Source organism: Carcharodon carcharias, chromosome 30, assembly GCF_017639515.1.
Source record: "Carcharodon carcharias isolate sCarCar2 chromosome 30, sCarCar2.pri, whole genome shotgun sequence".
Lineage (NCBI taxonomy): Eukaryota > Metazoa > Chordata > Chondrichthyes > Lamniformes > Lamnidae > Carcharodon > Carcharodon carcharias.
The window spans coordinates 4,006,343-4,020,272 of record NC_054496.1 but is presented as its reverse complement, the minus strand read 5'-3'; the positions used below and the strand labels follow the sequence as shown (position 1 = coordinate 4,020,272).

General features: G+C 44.9%; 1 long non-coding RNA gene across 1 annotated transcript in view; it reads right to left on the bottom strand.

The window, feature by feature from the left end:
- Positions 1–7,138: 7,138 nt before the first annotated feature.
- The window catches only part of LOC121271307, an 89,245-nt gene continuing 82,453 nt past the window's right edge, over positions 7,139–13,930 (bottom strand). The window contains exon 3 of the long non-coding RNA XR_005941702.1: positions 7,139–7,253. This is a non-coding gene — a long non-coding RNA (uncharacterized LOC121271307). The remainder of the gene's footprint in view (positions 7,254–13,930) is intronic.

Below are 13,930 nucleotides of genomic sequence, written 5' to 3'. Positions count from 1 at the left end.
GAGGAAAAAGACACTCTCTCATTACACTGTTATAATTTGTACAGAAAGAAAAGCTGCTCAAGTCACTCTGATTTTAGGGATCACAGCGGGTGATGTGATTTCAAATGAGTTTTGAGTTGCTACATCCAGCGATATCAGGCTGCAGACTGGGATTTCCCACCCTCAGCAGAGTGACTCTCCTCAACATAAGGTAGTGTTCTAAATGAATACTTTGTGTCGGAGTTCACAAGTGAGGGGGACAACGTGGGTATGGAAATCAAGCCGAAGGACCCTCAAACAAACACTAGTGTCCTTCTTGAAGCCATCTCCACAAGCATTCAGGCAAAACTCCTTCAAAATCAACTACGATGGACTGGACACTGTCCGGGCGGCTGAAAATCGTCTCCCCACCAGGTCCTGTTCTCTCAAATCTCAAATGGTCAATGTTCCAGGAGAAGATGCTTCAAAGACAGTCTGGAACTCTCCTTGAAGCAGGGCAGCATTGACATTAATGACTGGGCTTGTCACCAATCGTCCAGAATGGACACAACTTGTCCATCAATCTGCAGATTGCTTTGAATCCCAACATCTTAACGATGATTCAGAGCAGCAGCAGAGAAGGAAAGGAAGTAAATCCTGCACACCAGATCTCACTATCTCATGGAATGTCCTACCCCATGTGCCCAAAGATCTAAGAATCGAGAATCGGCCTGTTCAATCACACGAAGACCCACAGCAGAAACTCACAATCCTGAGTAGATGTCATCCTCGAATCAGGGGGACAGTCAACAGTGACGATGATGATGGCTGTACACCACCATCAGGTCACTGAGTAGCTCTGTATTTTCACTGGCTCTGGACAGATTGCACATTCATTCAAAACCACCCAAGTTGATACATTTCTTTGAAGATATTTTATAAGAAAGGATATTACAACTGTATTTAGACAGTCAGTTAGACCTTCAAAGGATCGAAGTGGATTCCCACACACATTACTGCCAACACAACATGTAATGTAAACATCTGCACAGAATATTTATAGTTGATCAGCTGCACTCTCTGAATGATTTGCAAGGCAGGACCTCTATCCAAAGGTAATCCTCACAAATTCCACTCAGCAACGTGCAGAAACAGCAGGAACCGAATCAAACCCTGTAGCCAGATAGAAACTCCTCAAAAAACTTCTCTGAGATAGAAACACTTCCACCAGAATCTCTCCGCACCTTCTCCGGTTCCACCACCACAGTTAGCTGGGATTACCGTTTAATGGATAAACAGAATTTCTCCCAAAGGTACAGCAGGAAAGCAGGAAAATCCGTGAGGAAATTCACTTTTCTTTTGTTACACAGCTTTAATAGAAACATATATAAAATAAAAATAATAATTGGATACAGTTAGGAAGTAGAAACTTGGGATTGAAGTAGATCTGTCCATTGTAGGCCTAGCACCAGGAATGATGGGCTGAATGGTCTCCAGCTTGCTCAGCTGTATGTGATGAATGATATAAAAGAGGCTTTCTGATGGATGTATCAAACTGTGGCTAGAACAGTAACAGCAGTGTGTACCATCTACAAGACGTACTGCAGGAATTCACCAAGACTCCTTAGACAGCACCTTCCAAACCCACAACCGCTACCATCTAGAAGGACAAGGGCAACAGATGGGAACACCACCACCTAGAAGTTCCCCTCCAACTCACTCACCATCCTCACTTGGAAATATATCACCGTTCCCTCAATGTCACTGGGTCAAAATCCTGGAACTCCCTCCCTAACAGTGCTGTGGGTGTACCTACACCACATGGACTGCAGCAGCTCAAGAAGGCAGCTCACCACCACCTTCTCAAGAGCAATTAGGGATGGGTAATAAATGCTGGGCCCAGCCAGTGATGCCCTCATCCCATCAAAATGAATAAATAAAAAAATCAGTGCGTGGGCCCCAGCTATTCACAATATATATCAATGATTTGGATGAGGAAACCAAATGTAATGTTTCCAAGTTTGCCGATGACATGAAACTTGATGGGAATGTGAGTGGTGAGGAGGATGTTAAGAGGCTTCAAGGCGATTTAGACAAGTTGAGTGAGTGGGTAAATAAATGGCAGATGCAGTATAATGTGGGTAAGTGTGAAGTTATCCACTTTGGTAGGAAAAACAGAATGGCAGAGTATTATTTAAATGGTGATAGATTGGGAAATGTTGATGTACAAAGGGACCTGGGTGTCCTTGTACACCAATCACTGAAAGCAAGCACGCAGGTGCAGCAAGCAGTTACGAAAGCAAATGGTGTGTTGGCCTTCATTGCGAAGGGACTTGAGTACAGGAGCAAGGATGTCTCACTGCAGCTGTACAGAGCCTTGGTGAGACCACATCTGGAGTATTGTGTGCAGTTTTGGTCTCCTTATCTAAAAAAGGATATACTTGCCATAGAGGGAGTGCAGCAAATGTTCACCAGACTGATTTCTGGGATGGCAGGATTGTTGTATGAGGAGAGATTGGGCTAACTAGGCCTGTGTTCACCAGAGTTTAGAAGAATGAGAGGGGATTTTGTTGAAACTTATAAAATTCTGACAGGGATGGACAGACTGGATGCAGGGATGATGTTTCCTCTGGCTGGGGGTCTAGAATAAGGGGTCACTGTCTCAGGCTACGAGGTAGAACATTTAGGTCTGAGATGAGGAGAAACCTCTTCACTCAGAGGCTGGTGAACCTGTGGAATTCTCTACCACAGAGGCTGTGGAGGCCAAGTTACTGAATATATTTAAAAAGGAAATAGATAGATTTCTAGACTCTAAAGATGTCAAGGGTTATGAGGAGAGAGCGAGAGTATAGCATCGAGATAGAGGATTAGGAATGATCTTATTGATTGGTGGAGCAGGCTTGAAGGGGCCGAGTGGCCTACTCCTGCTCCTATTTTCTATTATAAATCACCTGTCTCCACCTGAAATGGGTCATTTACCTGTACTAACCTTTTCCTTTTCACACAGCTGTAGGAGCTCTCTCAGTGGTCCTCCATGTGTGCTCCTCACCAAGGTGAAATAACCAGCACATTCTGTATTAGAAATATGGCAGCTACACTCTGCTCAGCCCTCACCAAACTTGCCTCTAGTCAACACTTATTTACTTGCTGTTTGATTAATTTGCAAACCACAGGAAGTCTGTCCGGAAACCCAAGAGGTCCATGGCATCCAGTTTCAGAAATACTGCTTCATCTGTCCTGTGAGTGTTTGATGATGACGGTGTAGAGGGAGCTTTACTCTGTATCTCACCCCGTGCTGTACCTGCCCTGGGAGTGTTTGATGGTGACGGTGTAGAGGAAGCTTTACTCTGTATCTAACCCCGTGCTGTACCTGTCCTGGGAGTGTTTGATGGGGACAGTGTAGAGGAAGCTTTACTCTGTATCTAACCCCGTGCTGTACCTGTCCTGGGAGTGTTTGATGGGGACAGTGTAGAGGAAGCTTTACTCTGTATCTAACCCTGTGCTGTACCTGTCCTGGGAGTGTTTGATGGGGACAATGTAGAGGGAGCTTTACTCTGTATCTAACCCCGTGCTGTACCTGTCCTGGGAGTGTTTGATGGGGACAGTGTAGAGGTAGCTTTACTCTGTATCTAACCCCGTGCTGTACCTGTCCTGGGAGTGTTTGATGGGGACAGTGTAGAGGTAGCTTTACTCTGTATCTAACCCCGTGCTGTACCTGTCCTGGGAGTGTTTGATGGGGACTGTGTAGAGGGAGCTTTACCCTGTATCTAACCCCGTGCTGTACCTGTCCTGGGAGTGTTTGATGGTGACGGTGTAGAGGGAGATTTACTCTGTATTTAACCCCGTGTTGTACCTGTCCTGGGAGTGTTTGATGGGGACAGTGTAGAGGTAGCTTTACTCTGTATCTAACCCCGTGCTGTACCTGTCCTGGGAGTGTTTGATGGGGACAATGTCGAGGGAGCTTTACTCTATATCTAACCCCGTGCTGTACCTGTCCTGGGAGTGTTTGATGGGGACAGTGTTGAGGAACCTTTACTCTGTATCTAGCCCCGTGCTGTACCTGTCCTGGGAGTGTTTGATGGGGACAATGTAGAGGGAGCTTTACTCTGTATCTAAGCCCGTGCTGTACCTGCCCTGGGAGTGTTTGATGGGGACAGTGTAGAGGGAGATTTACTCTGTATCTAACCCCGTGCTGTACATGCCCTGGGAGTGTTTGATGGGGACAGTGTTGAGGAACCTTTACTCTGTATCTAACCCCGTGCTGTACCTGTCCTGGGAGTGTTTGATGGGGACAATGTAGAGGGAGCTTTACTCTGTATCTAACCCCGTGCTGTACCTGTCCTGGGAGTGTTTGATGGGGACAATGTAGAGGGAGCTTTCCTCTGTATCTAACCCCGTGCTGTACCTGTCCTGGAGTGTTTGATGGGGACAATGTAGAGGAAGCTTTACCCTGTATCTAACCCCGTGCTGTACCTGTCCTGGGAGTGTTTGATGGGGACAGTGTAGAGGAAGCTTTACTCTGTATCTAACCCCGTGCTGTACCTGCCCTGGGAGTGTTTGATGGGGACAGTGTAGAAGGAGCTTTACTCTGTATCTAACCCTGTGCTGTACCTGTCCTGGGAGTGTTTGATGGGGACAGTGTAGAGGTAGCTTTACTCTGTATCTTACCCCGTGCTGTACCTGTCCTGGGAGTGTTTGATGGGGACAATGTATCGTGATCCAATGGTGAAGTGTGGGTCAGGGTGGTGCATTCCCCGTCCATTGTGTAGCGAGGAAAGGTTACACTGTGAGAGTTTACAGGATCACTCCAGCGTTCTTTTGTTCAGCTCCTGCTCAAAGCAACACTGTCCATAGGGAAAGTGTCCCGCCCTAGCTGCCTATGTGATTTCAGAAAGTCGGAATCAGAGGATGAATCATTGACCTGGGGCACCCCCAGAAATCGGCCCACTTCCCTGCTACTTGACTGTAAATAGCATTTGCTAAGTGGCAAGAATCCTTTTTTAAAAATGTAGTTGTGTGTTGGATCAGGAGCGCACTGTGCGGTTAGAAGGTTTCCAGTCGCCTTTTGTCCGGGGTAAGTTTGTACATGTTTTGTTTGGACTCTGTGTTCCGCCTCCTTTAGTGTCAAATCTCTGCTTGGATGATAAGTACGATTGCAACATATTTTCTGGAAACTGGTGTTAGTCTAAATAACTGTGAATTAAGATGTCAGAATAAATGAGTGTAAACAGTACATACTTGCTGAGTCCCGCTGTCATAACACTGGGTCTGTACCATTTGACTGGAGACAAGGAGCAGCTGGGGATCTTGGCAGTTTGCAGCTCGAGTGATGCAAATGGACGTGCAAGTTTTGTGAAACCATCGCCTCAAAATTCCTTCTTTCCTCTCAGGTTCTTCCTTCTCCAAGAGAGGAGAACAGTGCTTGATGTTGGTACTTCAAATACTGCCATCCAATTATTGCAGAAATAAGGGGCATTGCCCTGGAGGACAGCGAATATTAAACAGAAAGGGCTCTGAATGACAGTGCCCTGGGTTGAAAACAAAGTCTGGTAGTGCCACTGTTTCACAATGCAGGGGCCTGGCACAGGGTCACCCATCAGGCCACAGAATCACAGAATGCAGGAGGCCATTCGGCCCATTGTGTCTGTGCTACTGGCAAAAGAAGCACCACAGGAAATGCAAAGGGAATGCACGTCCACAGCAGATCAGACAACTTTTGGATGAGTTTATTTTTATTTAAACCTCTTTTCCCCTCTTGGGAAGGAAGTTGAGCTGTTCCCACTCCAGAGATGCCCAGCACCCTTGTTAGGAAAGCGCCAGTGGCCTCAAGGTGATTTTACATGCCCTACCCACTCTCTGCTTGCTACCAATAATCCACACCATACTCTGCATTTCCAGCATTTTTAATTTCAGATTTCTTGCATTTGTAGATTTCTTTTTAATCATCTTGCACTGTCATTACTGCAAAACCAAGGTTATACAGCAATAGCTGTATAATTCAGAGATCAGAGACAGAAAGCAACAGCTCAGGGCAAAAACAGAGACAAATACTGCACCTGCAGGTGCACTGGGAAGGAGGTCAGACTCCTAAACTCTTCAATAGTGTCAGAGCCAAACCCATCAGCAGCAACAGTACCACAACCACACAAGCAACCTCAGGGCCATAAATATACCAATTATAGGTAAAACACCCAGGGGAGCCTCGGAGAGTCTCAGAGAACCCAGCCGGAGCCAGAGGGAAGATAAAGCATGCAAAGGGTGATAAGAAGTGATCGGTGTTCACATCACACGCAACCTGATAGTGAAACTCCCTCTTTACAGGAAGGTCCCAAATTCTTTCTGTACGTGGAGCCTGCAAGGCTCCCTCTGCATTATCTGCAGCCAGCATCATAGTGGCATGTAGAAGGAGACGGAAATATCACCCTTTCATGAATGTCCTGCACACCTCATTTACCAAGTATAATGGAGCAATTAAATCCCACAAACGGTTGCAGACGTTGACTGTCTGGAGAGTGTCTGGGGCACTGAAAGACAAAGTACAAAGTCCTTACTTCAAAAAGCACCCACAGGCCATGGTTTCTATTCAAACAAACAGAGCTTTACAACAACAGTGTGTCTGCTACCTGGATAACTGAGGAACAGCAGCTGGGAACTCTAATCGCAGTCTGACTGCTTAACTTACACTCGACATTATGCTGGGTCAGTGTAATTAGTGAGGTTTCTTTGGCTTATTAAAATTATTTGTTCACCCTCAATTACTAGGCCTCCCTCATGTCCCTCTTCATTCCTTTTACATGAACACATGGACTGAGAACAGACAGGGGACCAGCTTCTCTGTAACCAGGGTTTAACTGTGAGCTGTGAGGAATCACTTCTTCTGTTCAGTGGTTCACCCTTGGTGAGTGCCCAAGGCCACACTTACTGCCCTGCCCTCCACTAGTGTCCTGCAGCAGCCCTGCTCAACACCTCACCCATTCAGTGCTTAGTTGGCCCCTATCCCATCCAGCATCACATTCAGATCTGTAGCAGCAAAGAGCTGAGGACATAGCGAGTGAACCATGTCAGAGCCTAGGCCCCTGACTAGAAGAAAAAAATCCACAAGTTCTGGAAATCTGAAAAATAAACAACACAGCATTCAAAATCAAAAAGACATTTTAATGCTTTTGGTGGGACTGTTGAAGGTCTTTGTTGTGCATTTCCAGAATGTTTTGCTCTGTTTCTTTTTCTTCGAAACTATGTGACTCTGAGTAATAACCACACAGATTCAGCTTGGTTTGGACAAATTCCCATTATAGCTAAACAACAAGATATTGCACATCAGAGAATTGACCAAACAGTATCAGCAGAAAACAAGCATCCCACTAAACTAAATAAGACTATTAAATCAGACTGGGGCCCGAATAGGGAGCAACCACATTCATATGTAATGAAGTTGATTCATCATGGCATTGTACACATTAGTCTGGGTTCTGGGGCAGAGTTGTGATGTTTATCTACTGCACTGGCTTCCCGTTAAAACCTTTTCTTGGGGAATTTCTGTGAGGACGTAGTCTGAATAGACAAACCTTGAGTTCAGTTATAGATGAGTTACTGTTGCAATAGACTTAAACATTCTCATGGGCACTCCGGCACCTCCCTGCTCACTTTTCTGCAGTTGGGTTCATTTCCTACAGTGTCCTCGGACCCTGGCAGTCTATATTGTGCCTGGGATCTCCTTGGATCAAAGAGTCTGAGGGGATCAGGCAGCAAGGCAAGGGAGACCACCTTCTGCTCACTTTCTCCTGCAGTCTTTCAATGATCTTCAGTCCCTCTCCTCCAATTGTAAGCAGAAGGTTAGTATCCCAATAATAAGTTGAGGGCAGCACCAGCTCCATATCTGCTGGCTTCTCACCTCCCAAATCCCTGAGATGGAAGAGGGTTAGGCAGAATGTAATCCGTACTCTGGCTGCACTGGAATCCCATCACATTTCAACTCGACCTTGATATTCCAGTCAACAACAACAGCAATTTATATTTATATAGCACCACCTGCAAATTCTCCTCCAAACCACTCACCATCCTGTGTTGGAAATATATCCAAGTTCCTTCACTGTCGCTGGGTCAAAATCCTGGAACTCCCTTCCTAACAGCACTGTGTGTGTACCTACACCACATAGACTGCAGCGGTTCAAGAAAGCAGCTCATCACCACCTTCTCAATGGGAACTAGGGATGGGCAATAAATGCTGGCCCAGCCAGCAAAGCCCACATCCCATGAACAAATAAGAAAAAACCTTTAATGCAATGAAACACCCCTAGGCGATTCACAGGAGTATTATAAGACAAAGTATGACACCAAACCACAAGGAAGAATCAGGTCAAAGCCAAGGGTGAACCTTCTATCTATACGCCTAGATATATCTATGGGATACTGGATGTGTGCTCAGTATATGTACATTGGGTATCTGTGCACTGGGTGTCTGTAAGGTAAGTGCCCAGGTTATTGTGCCTGGATGTCTATGCACTTTGGGGAAATGTAGGAATGTATCTGAGAGTGAATAGTGTCATCTCATGTTTTATCGGTTCTGAAGAGCCTGCCATGTGTTCTCAGAACTCTCAGGCTATTTATAGCACCAGCTTCCTGTTTGAATATAAAACTCTGCCGATAATCCAGTGCTTCATTATTGGTTGAGGATATTTTGAGTGACCTCATGATTCAGTAAAATCCTTTTTGAAGTTCTCATAGTGCGGCTTGCAAACAGAAGGGCTATTTTAATTGTGAGTGTAGTTATGGGAGTAGTTTTAGGGTTCTGATTGGTTTTGTGCTTTGTGTACACTCACCTCTGACTTATCCTTCCTCCTATCTTTTACTCAACCTAACCCTTCTTGTAAACTGCACCATCCATATCCTTAGTGTAACCTCGACTTCTTGTTGTGACCTCTTTGCATACTGCATCTCACTCAGCAGTAACCTACTTCCACTGCTGTAAATCTGCTCCTTCTCCTCTGTTTTCAACACCCTTGATTGCAGCAAATGCACCCAGGGGGATAACAAGGGAGGGAGAATCCATTGCTCCTTTTCTCCATACCATTGATCTCCTTGTCACCATTCATCTGCCCCCATCTGTAACTATAAAACTGGAGAAGCATGGACCAAATTCTTGTGTGCCTTGCCTCCTCTGCTTCTTCCCAACAACTCCTCTGCATTTGTCCAGTCTTGCCCCGAATCTTTGTCATTTTGTAGTTTTTTTCCCAGCTTCTCCCAACTCCTCTCTGAACTCATCAGTTCCATGGGACCCACCTCCTCTACCCTGTAGACTGTGTTGCTCACTCAACACTTCATTCCGACTCCTATTCTCATCCACTGGACTAAACTGAAGAGCTAACTTTGCACAACTTCAGCAGCCCTTGTCCTTACCTTTAAACCCCTCCCTGGGCTCCCCTTACCCCAGCTCAGCAATCTCCTTCACCTCTTTATCACTTCCCAATGCCCTGGCCCTCTGATTACAACCTTGAGTGGGTCGCTTCTCTCATTGCCCAACATTCAGCCGGCTCGGCCCTATTCCACTTGGAGATAGGGAACTCCTCCCTAAATCCCTCTTGCTCTTGGTTTCTTTCTCTTCTTTAAAAACATCTCCAAAATCCATCTTATTAACAAAGTTTTCTGTCATCCTTCCTAATCTCTGCTTTCTTGGCTTATTATTGACTTCTTCATTTACTTCATTAGTACATTCTTTACACAAGAGATGATAAATTTGATTTGGTCTTGTTAATACTGGCTGCAAGTTTTCTCCCTGTTACCCAGCCCTTGGAGATGCAAGTTAACAGTGCAGTAATACTTGCCTGTCCCCTTACAATATGATCCCAGTGTGGTCTCTAACCCATTGCTCCATAGCTGAGGGTGAGAATTGAGCAGAGGTGGAAGATTGTCCCTGTATCTTTATACCTCACAGTATTTCATATTAGGGCAATGTTCAGTGTTACGCAGCAGTAGAAACTCCAGACCCTGCCTCCATTTCCATGCCCCAAATCAGCTGCTTTCTTAGGCTGAACCATTGACTTGGGTTGAACTTCAAACCCCACATCCAGTCCATTATCAGGCTTGCTTATTTCTATGCCAGATAGTTGCTTGCCTCTAATCTGACATTATCCTCATCGCTCCTGAAACCCTCAACGTGGTCACCTCCAGACTTGACTTTTACAAAGCTCCCTCTCGTCAGCCTCCAAAACAAAGCTTGAAATACTTTCTGACTCACCCATAGCTCTGCTGCTCACGACTTCATCCGTACAAAGTATCTCTCACCCATTACCCCAGTACTTGCCGAGCAAAACTGTTTCCTCATCCTCCAGTCAAAACCTTCACTGTTGCCTACAGATCCAATCATGGCCTCAATACACTGCAATGCCTCTCCCTACATTCCAGCTCTTCCAACTCCATCCACTCTGCAAACCCCTCACACCTCCCCCCACTACACCCAGACTTGATCACCAATGGCAGAGTCTTCGATCATTACCATGTTAGACCCTAGAATATTTCTCATTATCACCTACAGCTATGAAATCCGCCTGAAAACCTGTTTAACCACACTTTGCCTTAATCTCTTTCCAATTTGCCACTTTGTAAATGGTGTTACAATCCCCTGAATTTTCCAATGACTAATCTAAATGATCACATGATGATATTTCACATTTTAAGACTTTTACATACGAACATATGAATTAGGAGCAGGAGTGCATTTATGCATTTACATAGTCTACTTGAACTTCAGCAAGGCTTTTGATAAGGTCCTGCATGGGAGACTGATAACGAAGGTAAGAGCTCATGGGATCCAAGGCAATTTGGCAAATTGGATCCAGAATTGGCTGAGTGGCAGGAAGCAGAGGGTGATGGTTGAGGGGTATTTTTGTGACTGGATGCCTGTGTCCAGTGGGGTTCCACAGGGATTGGTGTTGGGTCCCTTGCTGTTTGTGGTATATATAAATGATTTAGACTTGAATGTAGGAGGGTTGATCAGTAAGTTCACGGATGACACGAAAATTGGTAAATAGTGAGGAGGATAGCCTTAGATTACAGGAGGATATAGACGGGCTGGTCACTTGGACTGATCAGTGGCAAATGGAATTTAATCCAGATAAGTGTGAGGTGATGCACTTGGGCAGGACAAACAAGGCACGGGAATACATTAATGGTAGGACCCTGGGAAGTACCGAGGATTAGAGGGACCTTGGTGTGCATGTCCACCGGTCCCTTAAGGTAGCGGGATAGGCAGGTAAGGTGGTTAAGAAGGCATATGGAATACATGCCTTTATTAGCCAAGGCATAAATTATAAGAGCAGGGAGGTTATGCTGGAACTGTATAAAACGCTGGTTAGGCCACAGCTAGAGTATTGCATGCAGTTCTGGAATCCACTTCATAGGAAGGATGTGATTGCACTAGAGAGAGTGCAGAGGAGATTTATCAGGGTGTTGCCTGGGCTGGAGAGTTTTAGTTATGAGAAGAGATTAGATAGACTGGGGTTATTTTCCTTGGAGCAGAGGAGATTGACAGGGGACATGATTGAGGTGTATAAAATTATGAGGGGCATAGATAGGGTAGACAGGAAGGAACTTTTCCCCTTGGTGGAGGGATCAGTGATCAGGGGGCATAGATTTAAGGTAAGGGGCAGGAGGTTTAGAGAGGATGTGAGGAAGAATTTTTTGGTGGTGGGACTGAAAAGGTGGTAGAGGCAGAAACCCTCATAACACTTAAGGAGTATTTGGATGTGCACTTGTGATGCCATGGCATACAAGGTTATGGGCCTAGTGCTGGAAAATGGGATTAGGATAGTTAGGTACTTGTTTCACTGGCACAGACTCGATGGGCCGAAGGGCCTTTTTCTGTGCTGTAGACGTCTTTGACCCTATGACTCTATGAGTAGGTCACACAACCCCTCGTGCCTGCTCCACCATTTAATAAGATCATGGCTGATCTAATTGTAACCCCAACCACACATTCCTGCCCACCCCCGACAATTTTTCACCCCCTTGTTAATCACAAATCTATCTACCTCTGTCTTAAAAATATTCAAAGACTCTTGTTTCCACTGCCTTTTGAGGAAGAGAGTTCCAAAGATTCACAACCCTCTGAGAAAAAAAAATTCTCCTCATCCCTGTCTTAAATGAGTGACCCCTTATTTTTAAACAGTGACCCCTAGTTCTAGATTCTCCCACAAGAGGAAACATTCTCTCTACATCCACCCTGTCAAGACCCCTCAGGATCTTAAAGGTTTCAATTAATTCACCTCTTACTCTTCTAAATTCCAGTAGATACAAGCCTAACCTGCCCAGCCTTTCCTCATAAGACAACCCACCCATTCCTGGTATTAGTGAATCTTCTCTGAACTGCTTCTAATGCATTTATATCTCTCTTTAAATAAGGAGACCAGTACTGTACACAGTACTCCAGATGTGTTCTCACCAGTGCCCTGTACAACTGAAGCATAACCTCTCTACTTTTGCAATCAATTCCCCTCACAATAAATGATAAAATTCTATTAGCTTTCCTAACTACCTGCTGCACCTGCATACTAACCTTTTGTGATTCGTGCACTAGGACACCCAGATCCCTCTGAATCTCAGAGCTCCTCAATCTCTCACCATTTAGATAATAAGCTTCTTTTTTATTCTTCCTGCCAAAATGAACGATTTCACATTTGCTGACATTATACTCTATTTGCCAGATCTTTGCCCACTCACTTAACCTATCTCTGTCACATTGTAGCCTCCTTACATCCTCTTCACAATTTACTTTCCTACCTATCTTTGTGTCATCAGCAAATTTAGTAACCATTTCTTCAGTCCCTTCATCCAAGTCATTTGTATAAATTGTACAAACTTGAGGCCCCAGCACTGATCCCAGTGTCATGCCACTCGTCACATCCTGCCAGTCAGAAAAATACCCACACGCCAACTCACTGCTTCCTGTTAGCTAGCCAAACGTCTATCCATGCTAATATGTTACCCCCTACGCCATGAGATTTTATTTTCTGCAATAACCTTTGACTTAGGCAACCTATACACTAAATTACAGCAAAGGTATTCTCTATTAACTTCTTAACACAACCAAAAACCCCATCCGCATTTGTACATTACTCTGCACGTTTGGCAGTAATGGCAGGAAGTGTTGAAGTCCCAAGCTCTTCCCAGTCTTAACAGGATCTCTTCTCCCTGCCCCACCAATCTTCCAATGTCCTTTTAAACAAAGTCCTTTTCACTCAATCTTCTGAATGTAATTGAATGGACTGCCAGTAGCAAGACACCGTTTGCTGTGTCCTTAGTCTTTTATTGTTTCTTTGGGCAGCAGATCCATCCTCACTAGCACTCCGCTTGGTGATGAGCCCAAATACAGGCCTTTTCCTCTGCCTGGAAGAGCAGCACCTGTTGTGGGTCTTCTTCCCCCAGATCTCTCTGTCTCTGACTGACACTGAGAGTCTTTGAGTCTGTTGGCATCCTTTGTGTCAAGGTGTCAAAACTTGCACTTTACTTGCAATAAGTCCCGCTTTGAGTTTCTGTACCCATAACAAGGGTTTGTCTTCAGGCAGATTTCACATGAGGTCACATCCTCTCCTCCAAACGATTCTATTTTACCTTGAATTAAAGGAGACAGTTTAAAACATAAACTGTCTTGCAAAGTCCAACAATCGTAACAATGGCCTTGGGCCAATTTGCTATATTAAAGATGCTTTATAATGTTAATTGTCATATTACGGACCACATTACAGAGAGGGAGAGACAGCAGAAGAGAGAGGAGGTGATAAGAAAGAAGATTAAGTAAAAAGAAAAGTAGCTGGACAATGGTTGACACAAACAATACCAGCACAGCATCGAGCAACTCAAAATAGTTAAAAGAGGAGAGCTGCCAAGCTTTCAGAGCCAAGAACAGATGTGTTTCTGACTAAAATACATGCAGATGTTGGATATTCAATGTCCAGCATATAACTCAATTCCACAGAAT